The sequence below is a fragment of the Branchiostoma belcheri genome, unplaced genomic scaffold, assembly GCF_001625305.1.
Source record: "Branchiostoma belcheri isolate BF01 breed outbred unplaced genomic scaffold, Haploidv18h27 scaffold229, whole genome shotgun sequence".
In the NCBI taxonomy this organism is placed as follows: Eukaryota; Metazoa; Chordata; class Leptocardii; order Amphioxiformes; family Branchiostomatidae; genus Branchiostoma; species Branchiostoma belcheri.
In genome coordinates this window covers 25,355-49,145 of record NW_017803813.1, presented here as the reverse complement: position 1 = coordinate 49,145, position 23,791 = coordinate 25,355, and the positions used below count along the sequence as shown (strand labels likewise).

The 23,791-nt window shown below is 44.0% G+C and overlaps 1 pseudogene; it reads left to right on the top strand.

The window, feature by feature from the left end:
* The window catches only part of LOC109470519, a 51,821-nt pseudogene extending 29,864 nt beyond the window's left edge, over positions 1-21,957 (top strand).
* Positions 21,958-23,791: the final 1,834 nt, after the last annotated feature.

The window sequence follows — 23,791 nt, the reverse complement described above, 5'->3', positions numbered from 1 at the left end:
GAGAGAGAGAGAGTTTGACGATTGTCAGATTTCTCGATAAAGACTGCAAGCTTAAGACAAAACAGGTAGCTTAGCTCAAACCACAGAATGTACAGTTTTGGTACATTTGGGACCGTTCTGCAGGTGCAGAAGCAACTGATGGCCTGTCCTTTCGGTCTAGTTTCGGTCTCTAGTGTTCTCCTTATTGTGTTTGCATACTGCAGACTGACGGCGACAGTTTCCGTAAATTCGGGACCGTTTCTGTAGGTGCAGAAGCAACTGATGGCTTGTCATTCCGGTCTCTAGTTTCTCCTGTTTGTTCTGTTGTGTTTGCACACTGCAGACTTCACTCTGACGGCGACTAGCTACAGTAAGGCGAATCTCAGTGTTGGAAAGATTCGGTTTGGCGCCATTAAAGCTGGCACGGCTTATTTCTCTCCCATTGCCTTCTCCGGTCCCGGGAACCATCTCTGCCGTATTAACAATAGACAGGATTTTTTTCATCCAGAATGAAACAAAGATGTAAAATAATGTCAAAATCAGGATGGCAGGTCTTGTACAAGACGTTTATAATCTACGGTTGCTACTTTTTTGCTACAGTAGCTTAGCTCAGACCTCAGAATGTACAGTTTTAGTACGGGACCGTTTCTGGAAGTGCAGAAGCAACTGATGGCTTGTCATTCCGGTCTCTAGTTTCTCCTGTTTGTTCTGTTTTGTTTGCATACTGCAGCCTTCACTCTGACGGCGACTATAGCTACAGTATGGCGAATCTCAGTGTAGGAAAGATTCGGTTTGGCGCCATTAAAGCTGGCACGGCTTGTTTCTCTCCCATTGCCTTCTCCGGTCCCGGGAACCATCTCTGCCGTATTAACGAGGTGTGGCGGAAAGCCGCGGTGAGAGGGAATTCTGCTGGAAGGAAAACATCTGTCATCACTGTACAAGCTGTACAGAAGAGTGGGGATGGGGGCTGCTGTATATTCAGAACCGTGCTTTATCCAGACCCATGTGCTATATGGCACGGTTATGGATACTCGAGAACCTAAGACAAATGTAGGTTCTTGGATTACGCGGAGACTATCCAGGCCAATATGTGATTCTACAACCATAACCCATTTAGGTATAGAACTATAGATAGGCGTGGATCAAGGTACGATAGTGGCTGTAGTCGTTGGTAGTATCCTGTCTAGACTCTAGAGGCCCTTCTTTCTAAGATTGGGGTCATGCCTAACCATATCATCAATATCCTTGTCCTGCTGCTCCCAACAATTGTTGGGAAGCATATTCATATCCACAATGTTGTGCCCAAGATATGCCAAAAATGTTTGCCTTTTCACAATATGAATGTAATGATGATGTTATCATGGCTTCTTAGTATTATTGTAGAGTGACAATGTAGACTAGTAAAAGAAAAACAGTACTCGTATTCCAATGAGGGTCTAAAATCCCGAGCACAGGGAGCATGTAATACACAGAATGTGTAAGCGAAGGGAATGACACATTGTCTAGGCCATTGAAAACTACATGCATGAAGCTGATTTTCACGTGAGACGCTTCAATGAAGAGCGAAATAGATGCGGTATCTGCCTAAGTAACGTTTATCTAGCATCCAGATATCCCGCCAAAGTTGCCATTTACCGCGGGTGGATAACTGAGTGGTGGAGTTCGATTTTGCTATGTTATCTCAGCAATAAAGCATGACATATCGGCGCACAGTCGCCATGTGAAGGCGGTATTGACACGACTGTAGAAAGCCAGTCAATTTTTGAGTACGTTTAACTTTACTGTAATCACAATCATACATCATTTTTGCTCCTATTGACACCAGCTCTGCCTTTGGGCCAATAATAGACGCGCGCAGGCACCATGAAAACACATATGGAGTAAAATGCAATAAACAAAGACGATTTACCGTCCGAGGTAGACAGTACGGCGCCTCCGCGTAAGCCGGGTGAGAATCGAAGTTGCCTGGAAAACTCGCTGGTAATGGCGTGGTCATATTCACCGGCGTGCGATGTCGCAGTGCATGGTTTCAAGTAGACAGTGATGAGTGAGTGAGTGAGTGAGTGAGTGAGTGAGTGAGTGAGTGAGTGTGAGTGAGTGAGTGAGTGATGAGTGAGTGTGTGTGTGAGTGAGTGAGTGTGTGAGTGAGTGAGTGTGTGAGTGAGTGAGTGAGTGAGTGAGTGAGTGAGTGTGTGATTGTGTGAGTGAGTGAGTGAATGAGTGTGTGAGTGAGTGAGTGAATGAGTGAGTGAGTGAGTGAGTGTGTGAGTGAGTGAGTGAGTGAGTGAGTGAGTGAGTGAATGAATGAATGAGTGAGTGAGTGAGTGAGTGTGTGAGTGAGTGAGTGAGTGAGTGAGTGAGTGGTGAGTGAGTGAGTGAGTGAGTGTGTGAGTGAGTGAGTGAGTGAGTGAGTGAGTGAGTGAGTGTGTGAGTGAGTGAGTGAGTGAGTGTGTGTGTGTGTGAGTGAGTGAGTGAGTGAGTGTGTGTGTGAGTGAGTGAGTGAGTAAGTGAGTGACTAAGTGAGTGTGTGGGTGAGTGAGTGAGTGAGTGTGTGAGTGAGTGAGTGAGTGAGTGTGTGAGTGAGTGAGTGAATGAGTGAGTGAGTGAGTGAGTGAGTGAGTGAGTGAGCGAGTGAGTGAGTGTGACAGATCAGAACCTACGTACAGCTGACAATGATCCAAGGCAGACTTTTTGGTAACATGACAACTTATTTTTTTTAAGAATACATCCACGACTATCCCAAAAATGTCTTTATAGTTTGCAATCGTACAACGGCACATACGACCGGCCCTGTTGCACCCCCACCCCCCATAGCCATGAGTATCCAGGACCGTGCCCGGGGCAAATCTTCGTTCTTGTGCACACGGAGACTATCCAAAACCGTGCCTGATCCTAACCCTAACCCATGCAGGCATAGTACTAGATAGGCACGAACATTGATACAATAGGGCCCTAGCAAACCTTGCCCACCTTCCCCACCCCAATAGCCGCCGCGCTGGTACATTCCTATCATAATGTTCAATCTTGTCCTATCCATTACATACTGCCACCAAACGTGTGGAAATTGAATTATGGTCGTCATTAATACTTGATGCACGGCGTATAGCCGTACTGTGCGTGGCTAACAAGCTGCCGAGATGGTGTCAGCAGGGTAGTACCCATTATACTCCCCTACAACAACGAATATGTCGGTACTGTGATCTAGGAAGAATCGAAGATGAGAAACATTCTGTAATAGAATGTAAACTTTTCAACAAAGAGAGAGTAGATCTTTATAATCTGATACAATCTATGTTCACCTTCTTCATATACATCAAAGCTAAACTTGATGTGTACGGGTCTGGATACAATTGAGACTATCCAGAACCGTACCTGATCCTAATCCTAACCCATTTATGTATGGAACTAGATATGTACGGGTTCGGATACAATTGAGACTATCCAAAACCGTACCTGATCCTAATCCTAACCCATTTATGTATAGAACTTGATATGTATACGGGTCTGGATACAATTGAGACTATCCAGAACCGTGCCTGATCCTAACCCTAACCCATCTAGGTATAGAACTGGATAGGCACGGTCCCGGATGCGATAGCATCCTCGTTTGCTAGTTACTGATAAATGAATGTCTACTCTCCCCTCTCCAGGCCCACCTGTCAACGTGACTATTAACATATTCATCAACAGCTTCGGTGCGATAGCAGAGACTACCATGGTAGGTTGTGCTTACGATGATCATTTATAACCGAGGCCACACCAATCTAATTTCTTGGTTAACGGATTTTTCTAGAAAAATAATGGAGCGGGCGGGCGAAAAAAAATTAAAAAAATAAAAACAGGCCTAGGCATCCTATAATCGCCCAAAATGGTACGATAGGAGCCATGAAGTCAACACGCCAGGCTGGTTCAAAATTTAAACAAAGCATTTTGAACTTTTAATGATACCACTGCATTGAAAGATGGAATACCTGTAGCAACTACGAAGAAAAGGACTGTATTCAACTGTTTAGGGCAAAATATGAGCATTTTGCAGTTGATTCTAATTTTTTTTTTTTTTTTTTGCAAATCAGAAAAAAATGAAGCGGCGAATCCGTTAACCAAGAAACTGGTGTGGCCTGATCTATTGGAACACAATACCCCCCCCCCCGACGAACATTGATAGCATGCAATGCAATTTCAGGGCGGCAGAACAAAAGAAATATTCTGAATGATAATATCCGTCTGATATTGACATTAACTGTAATTTCGTAACACATTTTTGTCATCATTTCATACTTGAAGCGTTTGAAATAGCAACAAAATAAAAAAAAGCTTGTTGAGAACGTTTCTTTTTCTTCCTTTCCTTCCGTGTCTTCTCTTCAAACTTTCATGAAAATCTTGGATGTATACGTTTGTTTCCCCCCAGGATTACAAGCTCAACATCTTCCTTCGGCAACAGTGGAGCGACAGCCGGCTGCAGTTCAACATGTGGAACGAGAGTCTCAGTCTCGATCCCAGTCTACTGTCTAAAATCTGGGTCCCCGATTTGTTTTTTGCTAACGAAAAGGGAGCGAACTTTCATGAGGTCACGACACAAAACAGACTCCTGCGTGTATCACCGGAAGGTTACATTCTCTACAGTTTAAGGTACGACATTATGCAAATTTATGCAAATTATAATTTGATCTATATTTTTACATCACAGCTTTTTTTTCATACAGGAATCCACCCGGGATTGAAATGATTAGCCTGGTTACCAAACCTATTATAGCTCCCGAGTCCTACATCCTCTCCGCAAATACAGAGGATGCAGAGAGGATGTAGGACTAGGGAGCTATAATAGGTTTGGTAACCAGGCTATGAAATGATGTAGGTTTTGTTATTTGTTTTGTTTTTTGAGATCTGATATTGAAATGTCTCAATACGATTCTAATGTCACCAAAAATGCTTCTTGCTTGCCGAATTTTTACGATGTTTTTATGCGCTTTATATTCCTGTAATTTGAATAACATCCACTTCACCAAAGATTATAACCTGTAACACACAGTTAATCTACTTCTTTCTGATGCGAATTTTAAGGCTTCTATCAGTTGTTTATCTAAGACAGACGTATTTTACATAAGACGGCATCTTGAGACTCTTTAAGAATCAGGACTTGCAGCTTCTATGAGAATGGATGTGCTGCTATGTGTTTGGACTGCCGCATGCTGCTGCATAAATACCGGCCTTCAGTCAACTTCTTTTTTTCTTTCTTTCCTCATCATCCGTATCCTGCCTCACGTTCTGTTGCCATCGTTGTCGTTGTCGTTGCTGTCGTGTCTCCTCTTCACCATGACTGTTCTTCTATCTCTCAGGCATTACAGGGTCTTCTTGCGATTGATGCATATGACTTGACGGCAACTCGAATACAAAAAAAAAGAACTTCTACCAAATACAAATCGTGCAGAAAATCAACAAAAGTCATGCAAAAGTACACTACAAAACAACCTTTTTTTTGCATGGGCCACTCTTCATCGATAAACATTACAACATTTGACTGTTGTCTAAATTTGAATACATTTAAAACCAATGTACTCCATTAGACGGAACCATTATACTTATTCTTAGTTCACCTGTTCGGCCTCCTTTGATCTACCAGAGGTAGGGACCCACAATATAGAATGGTTTATTATTCGATACAAACTCATCGCAGCTCGTGAGCTGAATTGCAACTTCACGTGTACATATACAAATTTCCACAAGTTTACATATACAATCGTTCTAAAAGTTTGCAAACGGCGAACAGGTGACAATACATATTTAAAAGATGCAATACATATTTAAAAGATGCCAATTAATTATCAAAGATACCAATTAATTATCTAAATGCCACAATATGATGTCCATCAATCGCAACGAAGACTCTCCAATGCCGTTTTTTCCCACACGGTTGCCTGTCTCCCCACAGGTTAACGTTGACGCTATCATGCCCAATGCAGCTTCAAAGGTTCCCCATGGATTATCAAATGTGCAAGATGGAGTTAGAAAGCTGTAAGTTGGTGTGATACGCACTTACCCAGACTTAGCGTCTTATCCAATCCAGGTATTTAAAACAACACGACAACTTCCCACACAGGTTAACACTGAAGCTGTCATGTCCCATGCTGCTTCAAAGGTTTCCTATGGACCATCAACAATGCAACATGCAGCTAGAGAGTTGTAAGTAGACAATACGGATGAAGTGCCACGGATAGTCTTTCGGGACACAGCTATTAAACAATCAAATCATCAACGTTTTGAGATTAAATTTGGCCGAAGGAATCACACAGAACCAACCATCGCAACTGTGCATAAAAGTGACCGTCACAAAAACCAAATCGACAAAATTGTCAAGCCAGACAATCTACCTTTAAGTTACTCACTTGAAATACGTCTTCGTGTTATCATTGAAATGAAAAAAAGATATCAACGTCACAATGAGATCCATGGCTTGGCACAAGTTTTAACAAAACGTTTTAAAATATTACAAAAATACAATGTGGACTTCTTGTGGAGCTCGTTACAGCAGGGTGACAAGAAGTACGTAAGAAACTGGAGAGCTTATTACGCTCGTGGCATTTCATCTTTAACTCGAACTAGCCTCCTCCGTAAAGTGCTTGGACGTTCCTTGGTGTTTCGTTACTTTTGTTTTTCTACCATTTCGTTCTTCTGAAACATTTGCAACTTTTTTTTCATCTTTCCTGCAAATGCACACCCTTTTGGAACGTGTTGTGACAAGGCCCAGTTGCACATTCTGCCAAGAACCTCCTGACCGCACGCACCATCTGCACTGTAAAAACTGCGCACTTTTTACAGCCTCTCCTAGTTCTCTATGGTTTGCTCACATGCGTTATATTTTCAGTTATCATTTTATCGTTTTTTTTTAAATTTTCCATACTACTTTGTCAGCAATACCAGCACGCTCGAGCCTGAGGATGCCCTGTGACGTACGAGTGACGTGGCGCATGACGTGTGTGTACATACTGGCCTGCCTTTCTCAGGACGGCACAGCACAGCACTATCTCCCCTCCCTCTCTCTTCAGAACCACGCTTCTTCTCTCAGATTATTTCTTTTCCTCTAAGAACCTCGAGGTTTTCCTTTTCTAATGAAGCCACGACGTTGACGTCGTTGTCAATGAGATTTTTATCCCATTAAAAGATGACATAATTGTCAGCAATTTAGAGTACACAATTTAGGGTACATTCCGATTGACATGTAACCCACTGATATCTTCTGAGATTATTTATTTTCCTCAAAGATCTTAGTGTATCTTTTCTAGTTAAGCTATGACGATGCCAATACCCACACGAAATGTTTTCCGCATCATCCAATGATACCACATCATCACCAGTTAAGATTTTATTAAACTTACGCTTACTTAACAATGATATCAACAGTGGTCTGATTTGATTGGCATACATTATCAACACAAGTGCCCTTCAATCAAATGATTTTGATGATTTTTGTTCTTTCTGTACTAGCTTGGTCCCCTTGGAAACAACTTGACAGAATTTCAATGTGTTCTGCCCACAGGGTTCTAAGACCCTTTCGACGCAAATTATAATAAAGACTGAACCATTACAGTTAGTAATTTTTCCAACAACCCCCTCCCTTAAAAAAAATCATCCCGATCCGGGTTGTACAACGAATCTGAAAAGAAAGCAGCTTTAAGAATGGTATTTCTATACACCAGGTACGAAGGTAAGGGTATCTGTATATACATATATGTGTATTCTTGCATATGCAGTTTCTGAATCAGTAACAATGCCAGTATGGTGTTTGCGTGTGTGTTTCCAGTGGGCTAGAGGGAAAAACAATAACAAAATCTGTCTTATGAATAGAGTCGTAACCAGCTGCATCCATTGTATTGAGATACTACAGTTCTCAATTCGAATTTTTATCTGCAGCATAACTTTGGGTCAAGACCCCGCAGCGACTGCATGACACAGTGGAAATGTTCTGATTACCCCTGAATACCCTCATGATACATGTGCCCCCCCCCCCCATCCGTACGAAAAGTATAGCTGGCCTTTTTGGTAAATCTACTCTATTTGGCAGGATCTTTGTGGGTCTTCACTAGATATTAACTTTGATCTATAACTATGCCCTTAGGTACTTTCTAAACCATGCCATCTGGCATAGTGTATGGTTCACCACATTTTTCTACAATCCAAATTAGTGATTACAAGAAACGCCATATCTATTCTATTTTTAGAGTTTGGCTGCCAGTAAGCTGATGTTGTATACGTGATGCCTAATCTCCAAGCAGATCTTTCGGTTGGGTGGCAAAAGACCGTATCACAATTGGCCGTCCTATATCCTGTCTTGCCACCGAAAGATCTGCTTGGAGATTACGTGATACCCTACTGCGATAGCCAACTTGATTTAAAGGGACAACGCTTGTCATTTGCAGTTGGTTACACGACAAAAGACTTGATGTTTACCTGGGCAGCAAATGACTCAGTCCAGCTGTCGGATGACGTCGAGTTACCGCAGTTCGTCATAGACGGCATCAAAACACAACATGTACAAAGGTCTACAGCACAGGTGAGTCAAAACAACATGTTCTAAAGTCTACAGCACAGGTGAGTCAAAACAACATGTACTAAAGTCTACAGCACAGGTGAGTCAAAACAACATGTACTAAAGTCTACAGCACAGGTGAGTCAAAACAACATGTTCTAAAGTCTACAGCACAGGTGAGTCAAAACAACATGTTCTAAAGTCTACAGCACAGGTGAGTCAAAACAACATGTATGGGACACCATGGGCCTTAATGCAATTGTGTGAACTTTTATGCAAATATTCCCCAAACGCAACGCAGCCGCCCGTAGTGCGGCCTTCGTCAGGGTCGAATGACCACGTGAAACACGTGACCCGATGGACTCGTGATGTCAACAATTGGCATCCAATATATTCTTTCCACTTCATTCCTATATATTCTACCATTAGATGGATACCTGGATAAATGAAAGCCAGAGAAACCGTAACCTGGGGTCGTGTGTCGTAGCGTTCGGCACGGAATCAAGTGGTCCCGAGTTCGAATCCTGCCATGCCACAGATCTTGTGCCCTGGGAAAAGGCACTTTACACAACTTTCCTTATTTTACTAAAGCATAAATATAAGTTGAAAATACTTGACTGTACCGTTGCCATGTCTTGTAATAAATGTTTGATTAGAAAAAAAATACTGTAACCTCAACACGGTCACAAGATATATTCTTATCTCCCCCTGGTTCCTACACCTGTATACAAGTTGGTATCCAATATATTCTTTCCCCTTCATTTCTATACATTCTACCAGTAGATCACACTTATGTAAGTGACCTGTTTTCTGGTATACCTAGATAAATGAAAAGACATTCTTGAAGAAAACAAGTGTAACCTAAACTGCTACTTGACAGTCACAAGATATTCTTATCTCCCCCAGGTTCCTACACCTGTATACAAGCCACGTTCAACCTGGCGCGACAAATGGGCTATTACCTGATTCAGACGTACATTCCCAGTCTTCTGTACGTCATTCTCTCCTGGGTGTCCTTCTGGATCAACATGGAGGCCGCCCCGGCGCGGGTGGGGCTTGGCATCACCACCGTGCTCACCATGACAGCTCAGAGCTCGGGGACTACGTCATCACTACCTAAGGTCAGAAACAACAACAAACATTCTTTTAAAGCAACCATTTATTTTTTTCACGAGCCGACGTTTCGGTGACCGTCTGTCATCTTCATCAGGGCAATTCTGACTGGTTTACTGTGCACTGACGCTAGATGTTACTTGGTGCATAGTGCACTAAAGGTGTTATACATAGTTCACAGTGCACTTAAACAAACATTCTTATCTCGAAAGTTCATCTGCGTTGGTAGACGTCAGTATGTGGTAAGTTTAAAATGAAACTTCCAACACAAAGAACTGGACCCAAATTTTTGACTGTACAACTCTAGTCCTTTAGCCTGGGTACCATCCTATTTGTATGCCGGGGCTCCCATACTCCCCCCTAAGAAATATTTCTTGGGGGGAGTATGGGAGCCCCGGCATACAAATAGGATGGCACCCAGGCTACCAGTCCTTGTCAAGTCTTCGGCTTTCCTTGACCAAGCCTGGCCGTTGTGCAGTCGAAAATTTGGGTATATATAAAGTCGATGCTCTGTGTTGGAAATTACAGTTTGAACTTACTGCATAAAACAGGAACAGGAAACAAGCAATACGTTTTACACACAGTCAATAGAAAACTGGGTTACAACTTTACATTGATATTTACATCGAGTCATACATTTTACGTTATCAACAACAATGTTATATCATTTTCTTCGGTAGCGTATGCGTGCGTTCGCGTTTGTGTGTGTGTGTGTGTGTGTGTGTGTGTGTGTGTGTGTGTGTGTGTGTGTGTGTGTGTGTGTGTGTGCGTGCGTGTGTGTACGTGCGTGCGTGTGTTTATATACTGTTCCAAAGTATCAAACTTTGTCATTTACAAAATGGAAGTGGAAACAGAATATATGATTATTGACCTCTGCTAGCTGTCTCCCCCACAACATACAAAATACATACTCAAGGTAAAACAAAATGTAAAATTGCTAACTATTCACATGCAAAACATGCTATAAATATACCAATTTGACCTCTAACGTAATAACTTCAGCAACAAACTACCCATATATCTCAGGCAAATAATAACAACAAGAACACTAGAAAGGCCCTCAGTTAAGAGAGTAGACCATTAGATGCAATTTACTAAAAAGCAAACACAACAAACTATGTTGAAGAGACGGGAAACACACACCTTTTAATGTTAATGTTATATTTTTGTGACAGCACCGCCCACCCTCACACCCCCATTCACACGGTATTGAATCACCCCGACCTGTGCTGAGAAGCTTCTATGAATTGTTATTGTCAGACAGAACCGGTCTGAGCGGTCCTGTAATGACAAGTAATCACGCCTGGTCATGATATCGTTTCTATCTTAACGCCGCAGTAATTTGAGCGCAGCTCTACCGCCTTATCATCGTCCTACAACAGGTCAGGTCTCCTCCTCTCTGACTCACACTGTGTACAGTTAGCACCTGTTATATGTTACTGGGGCCTAGAAAAATTTTGTGTTTCCTGTTTCAGTTCTGAAAAAAATAGGGTCAGTAGGTGGGGAATATTGATATTTGTGAGGCAGCAATGCAATGTTGTTGATGCAGAAAGGTTGCCTGGGTTGTACCAGACTGGTCTTAGCTACTTATGGGTAGTACCCCAAAATAAAAAGAGACGCCTCACGTAGCTTGTTCCATGGCTGCTTCAAACGCTTCAGGAATGACATGATGACGACAATGCGCTACCTACAAAATAGCAGGAAACCTCTACATAGAACAGTTTTCCTCGTTCAGAATAGTTTTGTTTTGCTGAAATTGCATTGGATAACTTTAATTGGTAATTTCCAATCCACAGGAAGTGATGAATTATCAGGTTTTGACTCGTGAGAGATTAGGACTAGAGCTTGGAGATTAGGACTACACGTTGTAGATTAGGATTACAGCCCGTAGATTAGGATCAGGCGGAGCTGGTGGGAAGCCCCAAACAAGCCTGGGCCCCGCATCTGCATGGAGATTAGGATTAGGCTCAGGCTGCGCTCCCTGTTGGTCCCTGTCCGCGCCGCGGTGCCGCTTACCTGCGGCTCCATCTAACCTCCGGACCAGATCAATGCAGGGAGTCACTCGGGCCCGCACTTAAGTCACGGCCTGGTGCCTGACAAGGGGAGAGCCGAGGGAGAAACTCGGGGATCGCGGCGCAATCTGGGATGAGACGCGCGCCAGAGAGAGAGAGAGATACGGGGTACTTGTCAATACGTATGCGGGGAAAGAGGGGAGAGACGGAGTTACATGTAGAAGGGCTCTGATACAAACAGCGCAGCCTGATTAGAGGAGCAGTGTCTAGGCTGTTCGTGCCCGCTGACAAGGAAAGAGCCGAGGGAGAACCCTCGCAATCTAGGATGAGTCGTACGCCAGAGAGAGATAGATACGCAGCGCCTGTCAATACGTATGCGGGAAAAGAGAGGAGAGACGGAGTTAGAAGGGCTGTGATACAAACAGCGCTGGCTGATTAGAGGAGCAGTGTCTGGGCTGTTCAGGCCCGCCGTGTATTAGGAAGGCGTTATTACCTTCCTGTGCTGATACGGCGCGGGCTCGCTGATTACGCTTCCGAATTCCGCGTCCTGGTATTAAACACTTGTTACGCAACGTGATGGAAGGTCTCTGGGGGAGGGGGGCGGCTGATCAAAACAACTGTAATGAAACTGTAGCTTCAATCCCCGCCTCTAAAACCTTATAAGCAAACCATGAAAACTTCAGCAGACACAAGAGGTTGTCAGATGCAAGTACATCAATAAGGCCTTCTGTATGATGATACGACATATCCAATTATAAATTGGCAAGGTAATAAAATTCTGGAATCTGTTGAAGGCGGAAAGAGCTTATCTATTATATTCTCAACAACAAAGTCGGCGATGCCCGAAAATACACATCCACAGGCACAGATGTAACTGTCTCCGAAGTCCCACGATTCATTGCATATTGCCTGGAGCCTTGCCGGCGTACACAGACGGCATCTGGCAGGATATGTTTTTTCCCATAGAGCAGTGTTACGGGTTTGTGACAGTTAAAATCTTTATAGAGATGCCATCCATTCGATGCTACATGTATTCTGAGAGAAAACTGCGCGTACTCACTTGCATGAAAAAAACAACTCTTCCCTTCAAAAATCATAAATTTCTTGCCTTCAACGAATTCAGAATTTTCTCGCCTTTGTATGATAAATAGATACATGTACTAAATACTTCGTTGTTGAGAATATAAGAGGTAAGCCCTTGCAGCCTTCAACAGATTCCAGATTACCTTGCCAATTTGTAATAGACACTAGACACAATTATCCTGTCTTCAAAGAATTCAGAATGGCATTCGCCTGCGCTGCTATTAATACATGCAGCGTTAGAATCCGCGCGTCTCCTACATGTACATGTATGCTGGACTCGCCCCCGCTCGATGCCAGGAGGCCGGGAGAACCAGGCGAGAAGGAGCTCGCGTCTGCGGAACACGCAGGCGGCTCGTGCGGTGCATGCGGAATGTGTCGGTATGCCGCCCCAACAGCTCTGTCTGATGCCGGGACTGGCCAGGCAACGGCAATGCGATTTACTGGTTTGTGAATTTGTGAATTAAAAGTTAACTTCAAGCAGATCGTTTTAGTGGCTGCAATAGCGTATGCGATTTCTTGGTTCGTGGCTTCATTTTTTTCTAATTTATGAAAGAAAAAGTAATTTCCAAGCAGGCTGGTGGCTGCAAGAGAGTATAAAATGGACAAGACAGCATCATTGGCAGTGCTGTTCCCGATACGCCACCAGAAGGCTACATCGAAAAAAAACATACCAGTACAAAATAGAAAGCCCAACAAAAACTCGTGTGGTGGATGCAGAATGTGCCGAGATGCCGCTCCAATAGCTCTGTCTGATGCCGGGACTGGCCAGGCAACAGCAATGCGATTTCTTGGTTCTTGGCTTCATTTTTTTTCTAATTTGTGAATAGAAAGTAACCTCCAAGCAGATCGTTTTGGTGGCTGCAAGAAAGTATGATATGGGTACGATCTGTTTATTTTTTTACTAAGGTACAAGGTTTATTTCGCCCATCTGTAGAACTGAAACAATTCGTTTCAATGAATGCAGCTGAAAGAATGAATGCCTAGATAAATAAATGATGACCTTTATTGTACATTTTATTGGACAACTTGGCTAAATACAGGTCACATGTTGACAGTCATACACAAAAACGTGTATATATGAACTTCTAGTATACTCTAGTACATTCGACCTCCTCTCGCATCCTCGTAATATTGGAAATATTGGAGGATGTATGACCAACTCACTGCAAAATTCCAAGAACCCAGAAACTCCAATGGCGCGGCCGTTTGGCCACCATTTGTATGCAGGCAGCGGGGCGCATCCGGGGTACCTGGGCGAGACTTGGCGGCGCCTGCGCACGAGCCCCAATTCCCCCACCAATTCGCGCCCTTTGTGGAGTCTTTACAAGTTCAATACCGGCGCGTGTCCTTGGCAACTCGCGGGCGTGTCAAGCCAGATACATGATCCTGCCAAATACATGACTCCGACACTACTTGGGGGTTTCCAATATACCTGAGACATGGGTGGGAGGGGATTAGTCGTGATGTGGGAGACTAAACCTAACCTAACCTAACCCCAATCGTTAGTCTAACCCTAGCCCTGGACAATGATCCAAACTCTAACCCTAACCCTAACCCTAAACTCTAATACCAACCCTAACCCTAGCCATAAACACCTGACCTCTCACGTATGTGGCAGCAAAAGGATTTGGCTCCACACCGGGCCGTGTTCAGGCTTCGTCAGGGGGGATCAGGGGTAATTTAGCGACTGTTCAGGAGAAATCAGCTCCTTTCGTTCCCATGCAACGGTGCGAACTCCTGGTGGGATACGCCTGTCAGGAACATCTAAGCCCGTCTCAAGTCTCAAGTCCAACAAATAAGTAGCAAGTGGACCCCGTTTTACATCAGGATACCGGCGTCCATGGAAGCTGACTACTTGGACTTTTTCTATTCAATGCCTAACTACAAGAATACACATAAACATAATATCCAGAACATTATCATTTTTTTTCTTTCCTGAAATAATTTGGAGCAAACATATTCATAAGCTGTCGAGGTCTTTTTTTCTACATATGTGTCTTTTTCAAGCACGCTGTTTTATTCAATCTACTGCCTTTGTAATTTTTTCTGCAAAGGAAAAGGTTATCAGTTACCAAATTCTGACATTACCGGAATGGTTAATTGGATTGTGAGAAAGGCTGCAGTAGGACAGTTGAACAGTCAATCCGCAAACTTTTTTTTGCTTTGAACAACGATTTGTTTTTCTTTGAGGTAGGATTTCCAACATTTGTAGAAAGATTGACATAACAGGTGACTATCACCTCTACAAACCTGTCAAACCTGACACCAGACAGTAAGGCCAAAGTTACTCACCTAAAGTTTTGACTAAGTTACTCGCGATGTGGCCATGAGAACGCGCGCGGCCTTGCTAGCTGTTGTATTACAAGACAGATTTCGATATTTCTGGCATTGTTTATCGCTAGATGGAAGTCTCTTGAAACATCCATACATCACGTAGTCTTATATTGTCCTTTACATCAGTGCATCTTCATCTACCCTTCATCGCGACATGGCCTTGCGGTTGTTCGGATTTCATTTACTCTAACGGACTCAGGATCAGACTCGGTATTGATCGACGTCATGTCACGATGATACAATATGCAGTCCTCGCTGATGGAGTTATACGGGGGGGGGGAGGAGTTACGTACGTGGCCGCAGGTGTTATCACTCGGTGTTACGGGCCAGAACGTACCCCTGGTCAGAATACACTCCCGTGTACATTCCGGCCAGGGGTATAATATGGCCTGTAACACAGGCAACAGTTGCTAAGAAGCAAATAAAAGCACCACATTAACCCTGACGAACTTTGCTATATGGAAAATGTGCAATAAAAACATCAAAATTAACACAAAAATTAATTCGTTTAAGAAGAGCAACTCGAATTCTACAGTGTTCACTTGGAATTCGAATAAACATGGAAAGCTGTAATATCTAGTTAACTTGTAGCCTTGTCATTCTGGTGATTATGTTAGCGATAAAAAAACACCACAGTGTAAAGGAAGGTTTCTTCTGCAATCTATTTGTCAGAAACACGACAAATCCAGCAATGATTCCCCCTTTATCATCAAACCCGGCGATTCTTTGAAAGCCTTTTTGGAGTGGTTTCTGAATCCAATCAAATTAAAAGCCAATCATGTGTTGTTGATCGGTGAAAGATAGCTTACCCACGGAATGGCGTGTGCTCTAACCTGACTGAAAACCTCAGGCATTTCGCAGTACCTAACCGGGTGTAAGTTATATCCATACCTCAGTTATATTCACTTACACGATCATCGGGTAGGAAATTTTGTAATTGTGGTTAAAAGAAGACATATATTATCCCGATTACGGACCGAACCAGATGACCCGGAGTAACCCCCAGCCGCATTTCTCCCGGTCCAATCTGATCACACGGTCCCTTCCATTAAATCAATGCGCCGTAAAAATAGTTTTTCGTTCTGGAGTTGGGCCACGAATTACAGTCAGGGCACAACTCTTATATTACAACAGAACTCGATTAGGGCCAGGATGCCTTGTTAGGACTCCCGGAATTTAATTTGACGTCGGAGATTAAAACCGAGGGAAGAAACGATGGCGTATCAGATAACAAATTGTTGGCCCGTGGTCAGGGTTGGGAGAAATAAGAGTCTTGATCATGCTAATGGCTTCCAGCGTTGACGTTATCAGTCTTTGTCACACGCCTGCTTTACCGGGGTCGTTTTTCAACAACCTCTGCGTGACGCGACAGCCATTGCTGTTAGACGGGCATCCAGGCATCATAGGACGGCCAGGGCGTGCTGTTAGGCTCGCATTCAGGCTTCATAGGATAGCCGAGGCGTGACGCGACAGCCACTGCCGTTAGACTGGCATCTAGGCGTCATAGGACAAATAGCCACTGCTGTTAGGCTCGCATCCAGGCCTCATAGGACGGCCAGGGCGGGACGCGTCAGCCACTGCTGTTAGACTCGCATCTAGGATTCTGGGGAAAGCCACAGCCACCCCTTTTAGACTCGCATCCAGACCCCATAGGAAAGCCACAGCGTGACGTGACAGCTGCTGCTGTTAGGCTCGCTTTCAGGCTTCATAGGCTAGTCTTAGCAGAGCTGTGTGACCCACCTGCTGGCTTCTTAGGATAGCGGTGACGTGACGCGACAGCCACTGCCGTTAGGCTCGCATCCAGGCGTCATAGGACAAATAGCCACTGCCGTTAGGCTCGCATCCAGGCGTCATAGGACAAATAGCCACTGCCGTTAGGCTCGCATCCAAGCTTCATAGGGTAGTCTTAGCAGCGCTGTTAGACTCGCCTGCTGGCTTCTTAGGACAAAAAGGCCGTGACGCGACAGCCACAGCCGTTAGACTTAAATCCAGGCTTCGTAGGACAACAACGACCTTAGCACTCACTGCTTTTAGACTAGCATCCAGGCGTCATAGGAAAAGCAAAATAGCCACTGAATTGACCAGTCGACTGGCCCGCGGGCTTATATATGACAGTGCTGACGTGACGCGACAGTCGCAGTAGTTAGACTGACATCCAGGCTTCACAGGATGGCAACGGCGTGGGGCAAGGGGGCATTGCTGTTAGCGTCACTTGCAGACTTCTGAGGGCGCTGCATGTACGTACACAAATACACACACATCTACAAACATACTCAAAAAGCTAATGACAACTGAGGAACTGTCCTAATGCATACATAGCTCCTGCCAACCACCGGTACTATCCTAATGTATGCATAGCTCCTGTCCTAACGTATGCATAATTCCTGACAACCTCCGGTACTGTACTAATGTAGGCATAGCTCCTGTCCTAATGTATGCGTAGCCTCTATCATAATGTATACATAACTCTTAACAACCACTGATAGTGTACTAATGTATGCATAGCTCTTCCACGTCATTACTGGATGAAATGAAGCGCGAGAAGTGATATAAAAGCGCTTTAAACGCGGTAACACTGCATCTCTTGTCATTTATTCCCCCTGATACGCTTTACGGCGTCGTAAAACGCTGCTCAGGGGATCTTTATTGGTCCTGTAAATTGTGTACAGTGAAAGTTTTCTTTACGTAAAGACAGTAAATCTGTCACACTACAAAGGTTGACGTGGTCGTTACTTTCTCTCATTGTTTGTAAATAAACTTTCTGGAAGCGTATGATATGCAAATTATTGTTGATTTCAAACTTGAAGTTAATTGACTGATCAAAATGTTATGAAGGCAAATTTCATAAATGACAGGTAGACCCAGATGTTACTGTCACAAACCAACGTACGTAAAGGTAAAATGGTGAAATGGTTCTTACTCGTATCTAATATATATGTGTGTGTGTGTGTGTGTGTGTGTGTGTGTGTGTGTGTGTGTGTGTGTGTGTTAAGCCAATCACTTAATTTTTGGGAACTGGCTTCCTAACTGTCTTCCTAAAACCACCACTTCACTCGTATTTTCATATCGCCCAATTCACTGACATCTGTTTCCATGTCTGTTCCCCTCGGTATCTTATTTATTCCATCCATGTCGTATTTGTTTTGGGACCAACTCTTCCTTGGGGACCTCCTATTCCACCTGCCCTTGTTTTTCCGTGAGATTGTTAATGTTTGTTTACATGCGGATGATCCCTGTGCGTGTTGACGAATATATCTATCGCCTGTTACACCCACACCTTGGTTTGTATGGAGTGATAGAGTTTTATATTAAATCTTTATTTGCATGGTCATGCTCAAAGGGCTAAATGCATACATCGGAGTATGATGATACATTTGTACCACATGTATTCATACTGAGTAACATAGTACATAGGATTTAATGATAAAGGAAGAACGTAAAAGTCTTAGGAACTACTAGGACGTACATTATAATCTAATCTGGATCTTGAAGGTTTATACTAGGAAAATCTGTATATCTGTACATGAATCTGTGCATTAATATGTATCTGTACATGAATCTGTATCTGATTGCAAATAAAGATCTCGAGAGATTGCCACAGGGAATTATGTCTGAATAGGGTCGTGTGGCGTAGCGGCAGAGTGCTCGACTCGGAACCAAGAGGTCCCGGGTTCGAGTCCTGACATGCCTCCGATCTTGTGCCCTTGGGAAAGGCACTTTACACGAATTTCCTCACTTCACGCAGGTGTAAATGAGTATTGTCCTGTCCTGTATTTGTACTCTGTGTTGGTGGCGGCATAAAATAAGTTGATATAACTTGAGTGTGCCGTCGCCATGTTTGGTCATGAAATGTTGGAATATAAAACAAATCTACTTTTTTTTCTTGTTTTCATGTTTGTGTAGGACGAAGATGGCAGGAAGGAGCATCGCTTCTCGCCTTTCGCTGCGTTCACCATGCACAGAGGCGGGCCGCACGAAAATCACGCCGCCGACGTCGATCTCCAGCAGCGAAGGAACTCCAAGGTGGGGCTAAAACAAGTTAGTTATACCTTCTTCTGTTTGTATAGTGTAGGTACAATGTAGGGACAAACTAGCCATACTTTCTTCCGTAGGTCTATCGTAGGAACAGAACACAGAGAAGTTAGTTATACCGCCCTGTGCTGTAGACCAGAAACCGTTTCTGGACCAAGCCGGTCGCCACGATGAATGTATCTTGAAAGGTTTATGGAAAAGAAGACTTATCTCTCGAAGGTGATCGAAGAGAATAGAAGGCGATACACTGTGCTCTGCCATTAGAGACAGGAGCTTGTTGAGGCACTTCATGGTGTCACCTTAATAAAATGAATGAACTGAACCGAACTGAAACTCTTTACAAGTAATGCGTTGTGACCAATGTAAAGTAGCATAGAGGAATAGATGTAATCCTTAGACTCTAGGGATGGGTCAAAGGTGCGTGGGAGTCTGTATCGCCCCCCATCATCGTTGACCTTTGATCTTTCCCAGATGATAGGTCGCTCGTCTTAAAAATATCTCTTTACGCGGCCGGAAAATTCGGTAAATTTTCCGGTAAATTTTACCGTTTGTTGGTTTAAAGTCGATCCCCGAATAAATGTTTCGTTTCACATGATTTGTTTGTTTGTTTGTTTATTTATTTGTTGTTTGTACTTCAGGACGGCTCCCCTGCAGTGGCCATCCTGCAGCCGAATCCGGCCCAGGCGGAGAGAGACAAGGCCAAGGAGGAGATGAACAAAACCAGGTTCCACAACTACGCAAAGAAGGTCGACTACATTTCGCGGACTGCTTTCCCAATCACTTTTCTCGTCTTCAACATGGTGTACTGGCTGATCTACCTGGTGATCCTGCAGAAACCATACGCGTAGCCGGACAGCGACTGAGAAAGCAGCTGGTGCGTAAGGAAAAATCATGACCGCACGACAATTGTGCCATATTAGGAACAATCCCGTCCGCAGTCTTATTCCAACGGAGTCTCTGTGATGATATTAATAATAATGATGATGATGATTATTACGAGAAAAAAAGGAAAAAAAGACACAAAAACCAACAAGATACCAACTTGAGGATTTGAAGACGTTCTCCCCGAGAAGGGACAATAAGTAGGCCATTAACAACAACTTCTTAAATTTCTAAACCGAAGCCGCCGAAGACTGATGAGACATTTGGGCTGGATGTAATGCCGCTACATATACGTATAAATAACGTGGGGAACTGTACCTTACGGGCCAACCAGACTATATGTCTAGTACCTGACTATGTTCTTCCTTTTGTGTAAAAAAAACAGACAGAAACAACAACTTCGAGAAACCAACAAGACCCGTGTAGAAAAGAGTGGAATCTGCTGCTCTTGGGGACAAATGTACAATTTCGCTCTTCCAAAGTATATATAACTACGTAGATATCGTCCAAGCAGAATTTCGTGATACAGCAATACCACGCATGCGTCGTCGCTGCCATAACGCACCCACCACCACGTCTTCCACCAATCGTAAGCCATCTACCTTCCTCCAATCGCGACGCTTCTTGCATCATGCAGACCGTGCGAGCGAGTTCGTTCGTTCTACCTTGAGTGACGTGTGGAGTACCTACCTTCTTCCAGCATGGTGGATCGATGCCTCCAGTGCGGCTACAGTTACTTCAACTCCCCTTCCATCGATTTTCGTAAGTGCGAGAGGAATGAAGAATCGGCGGCGGGGCAAGCTTGCCGCGGGGTCAGCGCCATCGCGCCCGACAACCCTCCTCCGCCTCATCCCGCAAATTGCAATTTGTTTAATTTATACTTGGAGGACCATGTGTCAACGGTTATGAAACGCACGGCAATAATTTCATTATTTTAATGTGCAAAGAGACTCCCGCGAGCAAGCAAGCAGGCAGGCGACCGAGCAAGCTCACCGCTCACACAGACGAACTTTCGGACGGTGCCGGGGCAGATTCCTGTGCTCGGACTAGCTCGCTGGGAGGAGAATTTAGTTTCTTACCGCCGCCGCCATCTTTGTCAGGAGTGAGGCCAGCGCCGCAGCCGCGACAAAAAAAATGCAAATGAGGTTTAAGAAGAATATTGTACAGAGGAGGTCTTAAACGCTGTAAATTTAGCAGTCCAATACAACAATGTCATTCCTCGTCGGCAGCCAGCCATCCGCGCTTACACACGTTAGATAAGTAACTGTTTTTCTTCTCTACAGAGTATAGAATTTTAAATATTGTACAGCAGATGATCGGTTTTAGAAGAATGAAGAGAGGGGGCAAGCCAAGCTACCTAACGAATCTTCCTTTTTGGACGTCTTCCAGAACTGTGTCGCCCGTCCGTCGAAAAATTGCCAGAGATCGATCCATCGAAAACCTGTCAAAAGGGCGAAGGCGTTAATACGGGAGCGGCCAGGCGCGGATAAAGTAGAGTTAATATTCACAAGGTGCTCCCACATAGACATCGATATTCCTGCGAGAGGAGCCGCTGGGGAGACAGACGGGGAGGGGCGAGCGGCGCTCTAGCTGCCGGACCGGGCTGTACGTGGAGTCTGCTTATTCCTCAGACAGCTAGGATGCCTCTCTGTCTGACCACAACAACAACTACTAGCCTCTACCGGGCTTCGGGAGGCGGCTAGAAAAAGTAGAAATCGGACAAATAGAGAGAGATAAGATGTCGGGCTGTAGAGTCTGCTTATTCCTCAGAAGGGATGCCTCTCTTTCTGACCATAACAACAACTACTAGCCTCTGCCAGGCTTCGGGAGGCGGCTGGAAAGAGTAAAGATCCCGCAGCTCTGGCCATAACAACAACTAGCCTCTACCAGGCTTCGGGAGGCGGCTGGAAAGAGTAGACATCCCGAAGCTCTGACCATAACAACAACTAGCCTCTACCAGGCTTCGGGAGGCGGCTGGAAAGAGTAGAAATACCGAAGCTCGGGAGCGGCAAACTGTACTGTCCAGCGGACCTGAACTCCCTTGGCATGTTATCTCTCTCTCTATTTGGCCGATTTCTACTCTTTCCATGCGCCTCCCGAAGCCTGGTAGAGGCTATTTAAACAACATCTCACAGAGACTATCCACCGGTCAGTGCAGTTCGCGCCGCCTGTAGGAATGATAAGTAAAGACTTGTGTGTTCCTCCCGATCTCGTCCCGTGTACAGTGGCGACCATGACTGCAGAATTACGTGTCGTAAGGAAACTAGGCATATTTTTCCAGTCTACCATGAAGAGAAGATGTGTCACGTTTCAACGTTCGTCATGCGCAGGAGTTTTGCGATATGTGTGGTTAATCGGTCGGGTGGTCTAACCTTATCACCGCCTTTCGAGGTTGTATACACTTTCTCACACAAAATAGTTCGATGTTACCAAAGAAGTTTTTTGCAGTGTAGACAACGAAGAAAAAACAACAAAAAAATAAATAAGAAAAATAAGTAGAGTTCAGATCGCAAATCCCTACGCACTGACGAAAACCCCGCCCACCGCATATAATTATGCTCGTACTAGCTTCCGTATTTCTACAACACGGAAACAATTTTGTCACAATTTCTAGGCAAAGCTTATCTGGGATGGGGTGGTAAGCAATAAATAATGTGTTCAAGACCGTGCAGTCAAAAACTGGGGAGTTCTACTGTAAAATATCTTATAGAAACTTGGTGAGAAAGAGTATTACCTATTGTAAATGAAAAATAGAACATGGAAAAGCAATGAATATCTGATATATTTGCTGCATACGGGTCATCACTGAGTTTATAGGGTGGACGTGATCCAGTTACCAGAGTAGTGTTTGTGCACTATCAGAGCATACCGCCAGGTGGCGCTGTAAGACAAAGTAATCTATAAATATTCTGGTCACTTGTTTGGTGGCCGATTCTCTATATGAACCAACGTTTTGATGATGATTTTCCCGACTTAGATGTGTCGATATGATGTGCTGTATCCTTTCAGAGTTCCTCTAGGTTTCCGTATAGGACGAAGGTCCGTCTTACCTAGTCCGTGGCCAGCTACTTAAGAAATGGTAAATAGCTAAGGGGTTCCTTCTGGCGACCCCCTGGCCCTTTCTTGCTTTCGCTTTTTAAATTTCCGAGTGTACTAGTGTTGCATTATGGAGGTTTTCAATAAAATCCACCATTGGTAGCTGTTGCCATTGTGAAGTGACTTTCTTTAACAGATAAAGTCAGAAATGCAGGAGCATTCCCCCAAAATGTATCTATGATATTAATATTGATATTAGATGTAAAATTTCTCCTGTTGAATCATTTTTATCATTAAAACAAATTTACATAGCTAATTTATTCACTAATTCAAGAGTTTCATCAATGTAACTCCTCTCTGTAGACTACTCTACTCACGAACCGAGTGCCCCCCCCCCCTCATCGATGAACTGTAAATGCATAACTGAATCATTTCCCGTTTTGTGAAAGTTGAAGGCTTACATGAACCAAACGCCATCACATATAGTATTCCTGTATGAGCTGGGTACACTGTGCCCCCCTCCCGTGTACACTATATGACATCCAGTAGATTTCTAGCGGGGACCAATCAGAGGGCTGCTGACGCGTCACCGACTAGCGGCTATTAGCACCTTGTTTCATGTAAATGCCATGAACTCAACCAGAGCGCGTATATTGTTTCTTGTTTACATCAGTACTAAGTACTAGTACTTCCACAATCAGTTAGTAAAGTCATACCTTAGTAAAATCTACTTTGATGAACGAATCAAAACGGGACTGTAGACATTAAGTTTTACACATTCAAATGTGGCTGCACT